This window comes from Ovis canadensis, chromosome 15 (genome assembly GCF_042477335.2).
Source record: "Ovis canadensis isolate MfBH-ARS-UI-01 breed Bighorn chromosome 15, ARS-UI_OviCan_v2, whole genome shotgun sequence".
Classification (NCBI taxonomy): Eukaryota; Metazoa; Chordata; class Mammalia; order Artiodactyla; family Bovidae; genus Ovis; species Ovis canadensis.
The window spans coordinates 8,839,671-8,848,893 of NC_091259.1; positions in this window are offsets into that span (position 1 = coordinate 8,839,671).

Genomic DNA, 9,223 nt, shown 5'->3' on the forward strand with positions numbered 1-9,223 from the left:
AAAAGAACAGAATGGGAAAGACTAGAGATCTCTTCAAGAAAATTAGAGATACCAAGGGAATATTTCATGCAAAGATGGGCTCCATAAAGGACAGAAATTGTCTGGACATAACAGAAGCAGAAGATATTAAGAAGAGGTGGCAAGAATACACGGAAGAGCTGTACAAAAAAAAAAAAAAAATCTTCACGACCCAGATAATCACGATGGTATGATGACTCATCTAGAGCCAGACATCTTGGAATGTGAAGTCAAGTTGGCCTTAGGAAGCATCACTACGAACAAAGCTAGTGGAGGTGATGGAATTCTAGTTGAGCTGTTTTGAATCCTTAAAGATGATGCTGTGAAAGTGCTGCACTCAATATGCCAGCAAATTTGGAAAACTCAGCAGTGGCCACAAGACTGGAAAAGGTCAGTTTTCATTCTAATCCCAAAGAAAGGCAAGGCCAAAGAATGCTCAAACTACTGCACAATTGCACTCATCTCACATGCTAAAGTAATGCTCAAAATTTTCCAAGCCAGGCTTCAGCAATACGTGAACTGTGAACTCCCTGATGTTCAAGCTGGTTTTAGAAAAGGCAGAGGAACCAGAGATCAAATTGCCAACATCCACTGGATCGTGGAAAAAGCAAGAGAGTTCCAGAAAAACATCTATTTCTGCTTGATTGGCTATGCCAAAGCCTTTGACTGTGTGGATCACAATAAACTGTAGAAAATTCTGAAAAAGATGGGCATAGCAGACCACCTAACCTGCCTCTTGAAAAATCTGTATGCAGGTCAGGAAGCAACAGTTAGAAGTGGACATGGAACAACAGACTAGTTCCAAATAGGAAAAGGAGTACGTCAAGGCTGTATATTGCCACCCTGCTTATTTAACTTCTATGCAGAGTACATCATGAGAAACACTGGACTGGAAGAAACACAAGCTGGAATCAAGATTGCCAGGAGAAATATCAATAACCTCAGATATGCAGATGACACCACCCATAAGGCAGAAAGGGAAGAGGAGCTATAAAGCCTCTTGATGAAAGTGAAAGAGGAGAGTGAAAAAGTTGGCTTAAAACTCAACGTTCAGAAAATACAAGCTCATGGCATCCGGTCCCATCACTTCATGGGAAATAAATGGGGAAACAGTGGAAACAGTGTCAGATTTTATTTGGGAGGGCTCCAAAATCTCTGCAGATGGTGAATGCAGCCATGAAATTAAAAGACGCTTACTCCTTGGAAGAAAAGTTATGACCAACCTAGATAGTATATTCAAAAGCAGAGACATTACTTTGCTGACTAAGGTCCATCTAGTCAAGGCTATGGTTTTTCCTGTGGTCATGTATGGATGTGAGAGTTGGACTGTGAAGAAGGCTGAGCGCCAAAAAATTGATGGTTTTGAACTGTGGTGTTGGAGAAGACTCTTGAGAGTACCTTGGACTGCAAGGAGATCCAACCAGTTCATTCTGAAGGAGATCAACCCTTGGATTTCTTTGGAAGGAATGATGCAAAAGCTGAAGCTCCAGTACTTTGGCCACCTCATGCGAAGAGTTGACTCACTGGAAAAGACCCTGATGCTGGGAGGGATTGGGGGCAGGAGGAGAAGAGGACAACTGAGGATGAGATGGCTGGATGGCATCACGGACTCGATGGACGTGAGTCTGAGTGAACTCCTGGAGTTGGTGATGGACAGAGAGGCCTGGCGTGCTATGATTCATGGGGTCACAAAGAGTCGGACACGACTGAGAGACTGAACTGAACTGAACTGAATTTTATATATTGGACAGCACTCTAGATCAAAGTTGTCCAATATGTTAATAAATATAGTGCAAGGCACAAATGTGAATTACATAAGTAATTTTAAGTTTTCTAGAAGGCACATTAAAATGTGAAAGACAGATAATATTAATGTGTCTTATTTAACCCAATACATCTAAATTACATCAACATATGTAATCAGTATAAATATTTTCCTATTGAATCTTTGTAATCAAGTATGTATTTTATATTTACAGGCCATCTCAATTCAGGTTAGTCACATTGCAAATTCTCAATAGCTGCACATGGACAGTGTCTACAGTTTTATTTTTTTTTAATTTTTTAAATTTTAATATCTTTAATTCTTACATGCGTTCCCAAACATGAACCCCCCTCCCACCTCCCTCCCCATAACATCTCTCTGGGTCATCCCCATGCACCAGCCCCATGCACCAGCCCCAAGCATGCTGCATCCTGCATCAGACATAGACTGGCGATTCATTCTTACATGATAGTATACATGTTAGAATGTCATTCTCCCAAATCATCCCACCCTCTCCCTCTCCCTCTGAGTCCAAAAGTCCGTTATACACATCTGTGTCTCTTTCCCTGTCTGGCATAAAGGGTCGTCATTGCCATCTTCCTAAATTCCATATATATATGTTAGTATACTGTATTGGTGTTTTTCTTTCTGGCTTACTTCACTCTGTATAATTGGCTCCAGTTTCATCCATCTCATCAGAACTGATTCAAATGAATTCTTTTTAATGGCTGAGTAATACTCCATTGTGTATATGTACCACCGCTTTCTTATCCATTCATCTGCTGATGGACATCTAGGTTGTTTCCATGTCCTGGCTATTATAAACAGTGCTGCGATGAACATTGGGGTACATGTGTCTCTTTCAATTCTGGTTTCCTCGGTGTGTATGCCCAGCAGTGGGATTGCTGGGTCATAAGGTAGTTCTATTTGCAATTTTTTAAGGAATCTCCACACTGTTCTCCATAGTGGCTGTACTAGTTTGCATTCCCACCAACAGTGTAGGAGGGTTCCCTTTTCTCCACACCCTCTCCAGCATTTATTGCTTGCAGATTTTTGGATCGCAGCCATTCTGACTGGTGTGAAATGGTATCTCATTGTGGTTTTGATTTGCATTTCTCTGATAATGAGTGATGTTGAGCATCTTTTCATGTGTTTGTTAGCCATCCGTATGTCTTCTTTGGAGAAATGTCTATTTAGTTCTTTGGCCCATTTTTTGATTGGGTCGTTTATTTTTCTGGAATTGAGCTGCATAAGTTGCTTGTATATTTTTGAGATTAGTTGTTTGTCAGTTGCTTCATTTGCTATTATTTTCTCCCATTGTGAAGGCTGTCTTTTCACCTTGCTTATAGTTTCCTTTGTTGTGCAGAAGCTTTTAATTTTAATTAGATCCCATTTGTTTATTTTTGCTTTTATTTCCAGAATTCTGGGAGGTGGATCATAGAGGATCCTGCCGTGATTTATGTCTGAGAGTGTTTTGCCTATGTTCTCCTCTAGGAGTTTTATAGTTTCTGATCTTACATTTAGATCTTTAATCCATTTTGAGTTTATTTTTGTGTGCGGTGTTAGAAAGTGATCTAGTTTCATTCTTTTACAAGTGCTTGACCAGTTTTCCCGGCACCACTTGTTAAAGAGATTGTCTTTACTCCATTGTATATTCTTGCCTCCTTTGTCAAAGATAAGGTGTCCATATGTGTGTGGATATTTTTCTGGGCTTTCTATTTTGTTCCATTGATCTATATGTCTGTCTTTGTGCCAGTACCATACTGTCTTGATGACTGTGGCTTTGTAGTAGAGCCTGAAGTCAGGCAAGTTGATTCCTCCAGTTCCATTCTTCTTTCTCAAGATTGCTTTGGCTATTCAAGGTTTTTTGTATTTCCATACAAATCTTGAAATTATTTGTTCTAGTTCTGTGAAAAATGTGGCTGGTAGCCTGATAGGGATTGCATTGAATTTGTAAATTGCTTTGGGTAGTATACTCATTTTCACTATATTGATTCTTCCGATCCGTGAACATGGTATATTTCTCCATCTATTAGTGTCCTCTTTGATTTCTTTCATCAGTGTTTTATAGTTTTCTATATATAGGTCTTTAGTTTCTTTAGGTAGATATATTCCTAAGTATTTTATTCTTTTCGTTGCAATGGTGAATGGAATTGTTTCCTTAATTTCTTTTCCTACTTTCTCATTATTCGTGTATAGGAATGCAAGGGATTTCTGTGTGTTGATTTTATATCCTGCAACTTTACTATAATCATTGATTAGCTCTAGTAATTTTCTGGTGGAGTATTTAGGGTTTTCCATGTAGAGGATCAGGTCATCTGCAAACAGTGAGAGTTTTACTTCTTCTTTTCCAATTTGGATTCCTTTTATTTCTTTTTCTGCTCTGATTGCTGTGGCCAAAACTTCCAGAACTATGTTGAATAGTAGCGGTGAAAGTGGACACCCTTGTCTTGTTCCTGACTTTAGGGGAAATGCTTTCAATTTTTCACCATTGAGGATAATGTTTGCTGTGGGTTTGTCATAGATAGCTTTTATTATGTTGAGGTATGTTCCTTCTATTCCTGCTTTCTGGAGAGTTTTTATCATAAATGGATGTTGAATTTTGTCAAAGGCCTTCTCTGCATCTATTGAGATAATCATATGGTTTTTATTTTTCAATTTGTTAATGTGGTGAATTACATTGATTGATTTGTGGATACTGAAGAATCCTTGCATCCCTGGGATAAAGCCCACTTGGTCATGGTGTATGATCTTTTTAATGTGTTGTTGGATTCTGATTGCTAGAATTTTGTTGAGGATTTTTGCATCTATGTTCATCAGTGATATTGGCCTGTAGTTTTCTTTTTTTGTGACATCTTTGTCAGGTTTTGGTATTAGGGTGATGGTGGCCTCATGGAATGAGTTTGGAAGTTTACCTTCCTCTGCAATTTTCTGGAAGAGTTTGAGGAGGATAGGTGTTAGCTCTTCTCGAAATTTTTGGTAGAATTCAGCTGTGAAGCTGTCTGGACCTGGGCTTTTGTTTGCTGGAAGATTTCTGATTACAGTTTCAATTTCCGTGCTTGTGATGGGTCTGTTAAGATTTTCTATTTCTTCCTGGTTCACTTTTGGAAAATTGTACTTTTCTAAGAATTTGTCCATTTCTACCACGTTGTCCATTTTATTGGCATACAACTGCTGATAGTAGTCTCTTATGATCCTTTGTATTTCTGTGTTGTCTGTTGTGATCTCTCCATTTTCATTTCTAATTTTATTGTCTACAGTTTTAGACAGAACATCTCTGGACAATTTATTTTTTTCCTTTTCTAAAAGCTATATGGTGAGTCACAGACAGAATTACAAATCAAGCTCTATCATGTGTATTTTTTCTGATTGAGGCCACTCTGCAATTACCCTGCAGCATAATTAAAATGAGTAATATGATGAGAGACATAATACTTCAAATTGCCAGGTGAACAGAAAGGATTGTAGAAACTGAAGGCTAGATGTTAGTCAAAATCAACAAAAGGTGAGTCAAGCGTACAGAACTGAGTGTTACTGAACGATCAGTTAATGAACGCAAGTTAAGTTCCTTGTAAATGAACGCAAGTTAAGTTCCTTCCTGCTTCTGAAATTCTTTTGTTTTGCTTTATTTTCATTTCTTTCTTTCCCTTAAAGATTCTTTATAATTTCCCTGGGACCTGAAGGACATGTACCTTAATAGAACTGGCACATGTAATTCCACCTCCCAGATGACACATATTTTAGACATAATATTTTAAAAGGGAACATCAGGATGCTGAACCATAAGCTATAAATATCAAATATATTTTAAAATATAAGACTGATCATGGACATTAGGAGGCTTCATTGTCCTGAGTCTCTAAATGTCTTGTAATTCAAATTGTTTCTTGAAGAGTCTCAAAATAACAATATATAGACAGCTTCAGAGATACAGACAGGTATGGAGATAGACTGGTTCATATATGCATCAGTCAAGGGACACACTGGTTTGGGGGTATTTGTTGCTACATAATGAACTTCTCCAAATTTCATTTGCTTAAAACACCACTCTTCTGTTCATCTGCTCTTGATTCTGAAATTTGGACAGAGCTTGGCGAGGTGCACTTATCTCTCTTCTACATTGCACCAGCTGGTGTGGATCACTGGGTACTGGAGAAGAAAATTTCACAATGGCCTTTCACACAGCATTTGCTGTCTGTTGACTGGGAGCCCAGCTCTGGCTGCTGGCTGAGAGCCTTGGCTCTCCTTCAGGTGGCCTTTCCGTGTGGCTAGATTGGGTTCTCAGGGCATGTTCAGACTTCCTCAATAACAGCTAACTTCCCTCACATCCTGAGCACCAAAGAAGAGCTGCTGACCCTTCTTGAGTTTCCGCCCTAGACCTGGCACAGCATCACCTTCACAGTATCTCGTTACTCAGAGCACATCACAAGGGTAGGCCAGATACAAAGCAAGAGAACCATGCAGGGTGTGAATACTGGGAACTATGGTTCACTTGAGGCCACCGAAAACACTAATTTACGTGAATGAACTTGCTTCACATTTTAAATTTTCTATCAATTGTTTTCTGAATCTTCAATTTTTTAACAGCCTATCCATGTTCCATTGTTGCAATATCTTCTCAAATATCTGAGGATATTAATAAAAATCATTTAAAGTTTTCCCTTTTTTCCTAAATAGTCTGTTTCCACCAAGGTCAGATTTTCTTTTCTTTTTTAAACTTTCTTTTGAACTAGTTTCTTGTTTTGTTTTCCCACCTTCATCTTTCTCCTTTAACTTACTGATCTTCCTCAAAGAGCTTGTCATCCTGGGTTCCTATTTAGATTTATAAAAGAAAAACTAAGTCATTTAATAGATATTCTGGCACAGGTTTCCTCTACCATTTCTCTGATACTTGAGTTCCCAAATGAAAAGGTCTGGCAGTGGGATCTGTGTACTTGTGCAGAGAGAGGGATAACCATACAGGTATGTTTGTGGGGAGTAGACAGGCAGGCTCACCCCTGCCTCCATCCTCGTGGTAAAAATAAAGACAGACTTACTCTAAGGTGGCCATCACGTTCCCGCATCTAAGCCCTAGCCTCTCCGAGCAGATTCTCCCTCCAAGATCAGGTCTCAGGTTTCCTTTTGGGGGCATGTACTGTTATTGCCAATTGCTCTGTGTGCTGGGGGACCAGTGGTAGAAAGAGAGAAAGGTGTTTGAATAACAGACTCACCACCTCAGTAGATTAATTGTCCTGATTACTACCCTGCATCTCTCTTTTACTCTTGCTGCTGCTGCTTAGTCACTTTAAGTGTAAGTAAGTGTAGTCGCTCAGTCGTGTCCAACTCTTTGTGACCCCATGGACTGTAGGCCACCAGGCTCCTCTATCCATGGGATTCTCCAGGCAAGAATACTAGAGTGGGTTGCCATTTCCTTCTCCAAGGGATCTTCCCAACCCAGAGATCGAACTTGGGTCTTCCGCATCACAGGCAGATGCTTTATCCTCTGAGCCACCTTCATCTGGTGTTAGTCACTTTAGCCATGTCCAACTCTTTGAAACCCTATGTACTGTAGCCTGCCAGGCTCCATGGGAATTCTGTAGGCAAGAATACTGGAATGAGTGCTGTTTCCTTCTCCAGGGGATCTTCCCAACCCAGGGATTGAATCAGGGTCTCCTGCACTGCAGACATATTCTTTACAGGCTGAGCCACCAGGGAAACCCCTCTTCTACTCTTGAAAATGAAAGTGAAGTTGCTCAGTCATGTCAGGATTTTTGTGACCCCATGGCCTGTAGCCCACCAGGCTTCTCCATCCATGGGATTCTCCAGGCAAGAATACTGGAGTGGGTTGCCATTTCCTTCTCCAGGAGATCTTCCTAACCCAGAGATTGAACCCAGGTCTCCCATACTGTAGGCAGACACTTTACCATCTGAGCCACCAGGGAAGTCAGCTTCTACCTCTCAATTCAGTCAGTTCAGTCGCTCAGTCGTGTCCGACTCTTTGCGACCCCATGAATCGCAGCACGCCAGGCCTCCTTCTCCATCACCAACTCTGGAGGTCACTCAGACTCATGTCCATCGAGTCAGTGATGCCATCCAGCCATCGCATCCTCGGTCGTCCCCTTCTCCTCCTGCCCCCAATCCCTCCCATCATCAAAGTCTTCTCCAATGAGTCAACTCTTTGCATGAGGGGGCCAAAGTACTAGAGCTTCAGCTTTCACATCATTCCTTCCAAAGAAATCCAAGGGTTGATCTCCTTCAGAATGGACTGGTTGGATCTCCTTGCAGTCCAAGGGACTCTCAAGAGTCTTCTCCAACACCACAGTTCAAAACCATCAATTCTTTGGCGCTCAGCCTTCTTCACAGTTCGACTCTCACATCTATACATGACTACTGGAAAAACCATAGCCTTGACTAGACGGACCTTAGTCGGCAAAGTAATGTCTCTGCTTTTGAATATGCTATCTAAGTTGCTCATAACTTTTCTTCCAAGAAGTAAGCGTCCTTTAATTTTATGGCTGCAATCACCATCTGCAGTGGTTTTGGAGTCCAAAAAAAAAAAAAAGTCTGACACTGTTTCCACTGTTTCCCCATCTATTTCCCATGAAGTGATGGGACCGGATGCCATGATCTTCTTTTTCTGAATGTTGAGTTTTAAGCCAACTTTTTCACTCTCCTCTTTCACTTTCATCAAGAGGCTTTTTAGCTCCTCATCACTTTCTGCCATAAGTTAATGTCATCTGCATATCTGAGGTTTTTTATATTTCTCCCGGCAATCTTGACTCCAGCTTGTGTTTCTTCCAGTCCAGAGTTTCTCATGATGTACTCTGCATAGAAGTTAAATAAGCAGAGTGAAAATCTACAGCCTTGACGTACTCCTTTTCCTATTTGGAGCCAGTCTGTTGTTCCATGTACAGTTCTAACTGTTGCTTCCTGACCTGCATACAGATTTCTCAAGAGGCAGGACAGGTGGTTTGGTATTCCCATCTCTCTCAGAATTTTCCACAGTTTATCGTGGCAAGAGTACACAGAAGAACTGTACAAAATGGATCTTCACGACCCGGATAATCACGATGGTGTGATCACTCATCTAGAGCCAGACATCCTGGAATGTGAAGTCAAGTGGGCCTTAGGAAGCATCACTACGAACAAAGCTAGTGGAGGTGATGGAACTTCAGTTGAGCTATTTCAAATCCTGAAAGATGATGCTGTGAAAGTGCTGCACTCAATATGCCAGCAAATTTGGAAAACTCAGCAGTGGCCACAAGACTGGAAAAGGTCAGTTTTCATTCCAATCCCAAAGAAAGGCAAGGCCAAAGAATGCTCAAACTACTGCACAATTGCACTCGTCTCACATGCTAGTAAAGTAATGCTCAAAATTCTCCAAGCCAGGCTTCAGCAATACGTGAACTGTGAACTTCCAGATATTCAAGCTGGTTTTAGAAAAGGAACAGGAACAAAGAT